Here is a 6,785-nt window from a genome sequence, read left to right on the forward strand (position 1 = left end):
GAGAAAGAGAGTCCCGGAGCAGAAGGAGAGAAAAGAATTAGCGCAGGGACGGCATGACAGGTGTGGACAGCACAGTCAGGCTATTGGGAAAGAAAAATGTTGTCCCCTTTAAGTAAAGGGGAGTGGCCGGAGCAGGGGAGGCACTTGGGTTAGGAAGCTAGCAGGAAGGAGGGGGAGTGACATCAGCACTGAGCGACGGTGGAGAAGATTCCCACCCACCCTCCCGAGTATGGTTCATTATAGTAGGGGCGGTAAGGAAAGCCTGTGGCAGTGGTTGGGTCTTCGGAGGATGAGAATATGGATGTTATATGCATATATAACATGGTTGGTACCCATCTGTGGTATGGGGTTAACATGGTTGGTACCCATCTGTGGCATGGGGTTAACATGGTTGGTACCCATCTGTGGATGGGGTTAACATGGTTGGTACCCATATGTGGTATGGGGTTAACATGGTTGGTACCCATCTTGTAGTATGGGGTTAACATGGTTGGTACCCATCTTGTAGTATGGGGTTAACATGGTTGGTACCCATCTTGTAGTATGGGGTTAACATGGTTGGTACCCATCTGTGGTATGGGGTTAACATGGTTGGTACCCATTTGTGGTATGGGATTAACATGGTGGTACCCATCTGTGGATGGGGTTATCAGGTACCTTCCGGTTAATGAGGGGTTAACCTGGAAGGGGTAAAAGGTAGGTCACTGCGAAAGTTGAGTACCGTCTCCGGGTCAGGGGGCTTGCGACTGGAGGCCTAAAGTTAAAAGAAGTTTGTCGCAGTGACCAGTGATGTGTGTTACCCTCGAATACCCCAAGAGGACATAAGTTGGGTTAAGATTTATTTTAAAAAAATGTTATTTGTTTAAGTTTAAAGTAATTGTTAATAAAAGGCCGTCAAGGCCATTTACTCCAAAAATCTTGTCATGTCATTTGTGAGGGGGTTTGGAGGGTTTGGATATTATGTGTAACGGGTGGCTTAACCGACTGTGGATTAGGTCCTTCACATGTCAAGCAAGTTCTCATCTTCCTCCTACTGATGCATCTCCAATGCCTGGTGTGTGGTGAGTGTTTACTCCAGGAGGAACATGAGTGGGATTGTATTGTGACTTACCATTCTGGCCACCTCTAGAAAATGTGCCAAAATTCTACACATATCCTGAATGATGAACAACTGATACTGTAAAGAGTATCTATAACCTTTTTTACAGCTGTGGTTCAGGAGCCCTGGTAGAGTAAGCCCCCGTGCACACGTTCGGACATTCCGACAACAAAATCCGTCAGATTTTGTCTGAAACTGGTGTTGCATACACGCGGTCGGACAAAGTTGTCGGAAAATCTGATCGTTCAGAACTTGATGACGTTATTTCATTACGACGGGACTATATTCAGGCTAGTAGCCAATAGCTTTGGTCTAGGAATTTGATCTGAGCATGCGTGGCACTTTGTCCGATCGGAATTCTCTACACATGATCGGAAACAGTCCGATGGAGCCACCACACTGTCGGATTATTCGACAACACGGTCCGATCGGACATTTTCCATCGGAATGTCCGACCGAGTGTACAAGGGATTACAGAGTATGCCGTAGCACAGAGTGGCACGAGTGCCTGATAAGACTTATGCTATTGCTGGAGAGTGCTGGTGTGCGTCTGGGTGAGCAGTAGCATCTGGATGGTAGCACCCTGGCATAAAAGCAGGAACTGATGAGTACAGCTATGGATGGGTCAGATGCAGAGAGAAGATCCAAGGCAAAGTCAGACAGTCCAAGTCAGCAACTAGCAAGCAGATCAGACACAGGCAGTAGGCAGAAGAGTAGTCAGAAGTCAGACGGGGTTCGGTAATAACAAGGCAGATGAACAGAAGGATAAGGTAGAAGCATAGTCCAGGGATGAGCCAAGTCGGTGCAGCCAGAATGCAGGCAAAGTCAGGTAGGGTTGGCAATGGGTGAGCAATACAGAAACGAATGCTTCAGTAATGTAATAGACCAAATGGCACTGAAACAAAGCATTAGTGCAGTTTAAATAGCCCGCCCGGTTCCAATGTGCACTCGCGCATGCACACGCACCTGCTTAACGGCCACAATCAGGGCTTACAGGAACCATGCAACTGCGCACATGCATGCGTCTTCCCTGACAGTATCCAAATTCCCCAGAGCCTGTCCGTGTACGCTGATCACACAGGTACTCGTGGATGGCATTCTGCTGCTAGTGCAGCCTCTTCAGCATGTGAAGGTGTCACAGATAAAGTGTTTGGCAGGCAGCTTGTGTTGGTGCTACATTTCTGCCAGGTGAATACTGACTAGACATTTCCACCTAAAGTGGCCACAAACCCTTTTGGCCTGAATAAAGACCTCCTGGAAGTCAAGGTACATAATGACAAAGTGATTTTACCTCAGGTTGAAAACTAGTGCCAGAAAAAGGGTGTGGATTTTCCCTGGTGAAGGGCAGATAACAGGTTAGTGCCATCGTTACACACAATCTTGCCTTATTAAAGATGCCATAGGGTCAGTCAATATGCAAAACAAGCAAAAAAAATGCACAGAGAAGCCCTGATCCTTCTCTTTTTGGGTTGCCAGCTGGCCCTCCTGGCTCCTTCCTCTGCTGAATGCCCCCATAACAACCCACTTGCTATGGGTGCACTTGTGTGTGCTCACTCCCGGGGCCTGCTCTGTGTGTCCATAAGATGCACCCTGCTTCCTCCTCCCTGGCTCTAATTGACAGCAGCGGAACCATATACATCAATGGATCAAGAAGGGGTTCAGGTAAGTATTGGGGGAAGGGGAGCTGCATACTGAAGGTTTTTACCTTCATGCATAGAATGCATGAAGGTAAAAAAAAAACGTTAGCCTTTAGAACCACTTTTATGCCACATACACACGATTGGACTATCCAGCAGACTTAGTCCGGACAAATCGATCGTGTGTAGGCTCCAGCGGACTTTTTCTTCCCAAAAGTCCGGACTTAGAAATAAGACTTCAAAATTTGGCTAAAACCAACGCTAGGGCAGCTATTGGCTACTGGCTATAAACTTCCTTATTCTACGTCATCACGTTCGAATCCTCCTGAATTTGGAGTGATCGTGTGTGGCAGAGTCCATTTGCTTGAAAGTCGGACCTCAGCTGCAAAGTCCATCAGATTGTCCACCGGACTAAGTCCGCCGGATAGTCCGATCGTGTGTATGTGGCATTAGGGACATTTCTTTCTTCCATGACAGCAGTTGTGGAAGAGACACCTACTTTGAGAAGATCCTGCTGGAGATTAGCGTGCAATCAGTGTAGGAAAAATCTACAGAGGTTCAAGCCTTTGCTCAAACCTACTCAGCATGGTCCCATTATCTTCTTCCCCACTTGATGTAATGTATCCTAACCTTCTGAGACTTCGTTCTTGCCAATAGTGGCTGCAGATTGTATGACATATGCATCAGGAGATTTTTGTGGCTTGTGGGGAGATGTGAAAAGTGAGTGTGAGCCTTTTGCTGCCAACTTTTCTCATTGAGGTACTGCTCCCATCAAGCTTTGTGGTGCAGGGTCTTGTGTTTCCTCATCCATATGGTACCCATATGTCTGTTACTTTTAATATGGTTGACTTGCTGCAAGCAGAGGCTACAGACCATAATAGTGCCTTTCAGGGCTGGACTGGGACAGAAATTTGGCCCTGGACTTCATCCAGACCGGCCCACTTACATTTTGAGTGTCCCATCACCAGCCACTTACAACAGAGTGTCCCATCAGCACCACCTTACATCAGAGTGTCCCATTACCAGCCCCCTTACATCAGAGTGTCCCATCAGCAGCCCCCTTACATCAGAGTGGTCCATCACCAGCCCCTTTACATCAGAGTGGCCCACTGAGCCATCGGCCCACCGGGAAACTCCCGGTAGTCCCGATGGCCAGTACATGCCTGGTGCCTTTGGCAGCAGATACTTTAATAAATGTTCACACTGCAGAAGACTGGATATAGCAGTGTAATGGAACAAAAATTGAAATTGAAGTGCCGCACCACTGCTAAGAGGTTCAGATACAACTTTATTCTGATAAAAGGGGGCAATCCCAAGAGTAGAAAATGTGTTTTGTGGGTCCAGGAGTGCCCCCTTCATCAGGGCTTGATTGCAACAGTGTGAATAAACTAATAATGAACTGGACCTTATTATTTTTCCCTTGTGTGAAATAGCTACAGACAAGGCCTGTGCTCAATCAAATCAAATTGGAAAAAATAACATTAAAGCTCTAGTTTATGTACATTGTTGTCAGTCAAGCCCTAAGGAAGCTTAAAATATTGTTATACATTGCAAGCCAATGAGACCATGGAGATCCTCTGGGGTGTAGAAGCTACCTATCTATAAACCAGCTGATTTGCATCAACATCAATACTTTAAGAGAGCAATATCAGTGAGATAACCCTATGGGTCCAGCGCTATTTTTTCACTTTCCTCAACTGGGTATAGCAGTGGCCTGTACCAGTGAGACAGTATAAATAGAAAAGTCAGTGCTACTACCCATACACCACATAGATAGCAGAGCTCCCAGGTACTTGATCCACAGTCGCTGGCTGAGTAGAGTAATGTAGAAAAAATGATCCTCCCTCCGATTGTTGCTCTTAAAATTTCTTCATTTTATTGAATAGCCACAGTGATTAAATCAGTTGACGCATTTCAGCCTATAAGGCCTTAGTCATAAACACATTGCAGACATAAATCTTTGAAATAAATAGTAGCTCTAAAGATCACAAGCTCCACCCATTGATTGCTTTGACCTCAGGCAATTATCCAAAAAAGAGAATCAGCTGCAATATATATAGGGTGATCCATGTATATGCCACTAATTTTCACACACCTTGTAGTGACAATATGCACATGTATATACACACGCATGTAGACACACGTGCATACATTTATACACTTATAGACATATGCATAAAGAAACACACCATAAAATTCAAAAAATATTAAATAAAAAAAAATGAAAGTAATAATCCAGGTATGTGAAAAAAAAAAGGAAAGGAAAAGAGGGAGAGGAGGCCAGATCCCACCTCAGGTTTACCCCCTGAGGCGATCTAGTTTCTAATCTAAAAATCCACAGTGCTTCTCTCCTTAGTAGTCTTCTCTCCCTGTCACCTCCTCTGGGTGAGTGAGACAACCGTTCTATTCCTCTGAAGTGAAATGAGGAAAGATCGCCCTTATGACATTCTCTAAAGCAGGAATCTTCAAACTACGGCCCTCCTGGTGTTGTGGAACTACACATCACATAAGGCATTGTAAAACTCTGACATTTATAGCCCTTGTACACACGGTCGGACATTCCGACAACAAAATCCGTTGGATTTTGTTCGAAACTTGTGTTGCATACACACGGTCAGACAAAGTTGTTGGAAAATCCGATTGTACATAACGTGATGACGTTATTTCGTTAGGACGGGACTACGTTCAGGCTAGTAGCCAATAGCTTTGGTCTAGGAATTTGATCTGAGCATGCGTGGCACTTTGTCCGATCGGAATTCTCTACACACAATCGGACAAAGTCCGATCGGATCATGTTGTCGGAAATTTTAATAGCCCAGCTCTAAAACTTTGTCCGTCGGATATTCCGACGGAAACAGTCCTATGGAGCCCACACATGGTCGGATTATCCAAAAACATGGTCCGATCTGACATCTTCCATCGGAATGTCCGACCGTGTGTACAAGGGCATAGACATGACTAGGCATGATGGGAATTGTAGTTCCTGAACAACTGGAGGGCCGTCGTTTGAAGACCGCTGGTGGTAGTGCAGTCCCTAATGTGGGTGTGCGTCGGCTAGAAAAATGGCAACCTGCTTGCAAAATCCCATTTAAATCTTTGTCTGTGTACAGTATTGGCAGATTCTTTTTTATTATTCTATTTGATGATATTCTTGGGAAAATGAAAAAACTTTATAGGCTTCCCTGTTCTTCTTCTATTTCTAGAGTTGTAAGGTTTATAAGATGTATTTTTATTCTCATACTCTCACCATTATCAAAACCCTTTCCAGTCCTTGGTGTATAACGGATTTGTAATAACCTTGGTCCAATAAGCTCTAATGAATAACCTTGCATTCCAGCTCAAAAGCTGAGTCTGTTGAACAGTTTAGTTTGGCATGAATAAACTACCCATAAGGGTTTTCATTGATGGTATGAGATGGATGACAACTGGCTGCAAAAAGTGTAGTATTACCAGAGCATGGTTTCCTATAAGTGCATGCACAACTACTGTATATCACCTGTAGTTGGATCGCCCATTAGAATGATGTCTAAAAAGTTGATACTGAAAGCATCATGCTCAATAAAAAAAATGCAAATTCATTCAAATTCAATCTTTTACTGCCACCATTCCACACCATCACAAAGTAATCGATATCGCGACCACAATCTTCCTGGCAAAAAGGTTGCTGGGAGAAAACAAAAATTGTTCCTCCCACCAACCCATGTAGAGATTCACCATGGACATTGAGAATCTAGCACCCATTGACGCACCACAGCGCTGGACATAATACTTGTCATCAAATAAAAATGAATTGTGCTTTAACAAGAGCTCAATGCTTAACAGAATAAACGCCTGTAGCTCCTGAGAGTAGGAGCTATAGCGTCAAAGATGATATCGGATGGCCTGCAATCCAGTGCGCTGTGGGGAATCGACGAATAAAGTGCCCTTACATCCAGTGCAGCCCACACATAGGTAGATGTCCATTTGACAGATGTAATATGGGATAGGACTGTGCTCATATCTCTAATGTAGCCAGGCAATCTGTGTACTAAAGGCTGTAGGTGCCGGTC

Source organism: Lithobates pipiens, unplaced genomic scaffold, assembly GCF_037356315.1.
Source record: "Lithobates pipiens isolate NorthernLeopardFrog02 unplaced genomic scaffold, aLitPip1_a1.2 Scaffold_18, whole genome shotgun sequence".
In the NCBI taxonomy this organism is placed as follows: Eukaryota; Metazoa; Chordata; class Amphibia; order Anura; family Ranidae; genus Lithobates; species Lithobates pipiens.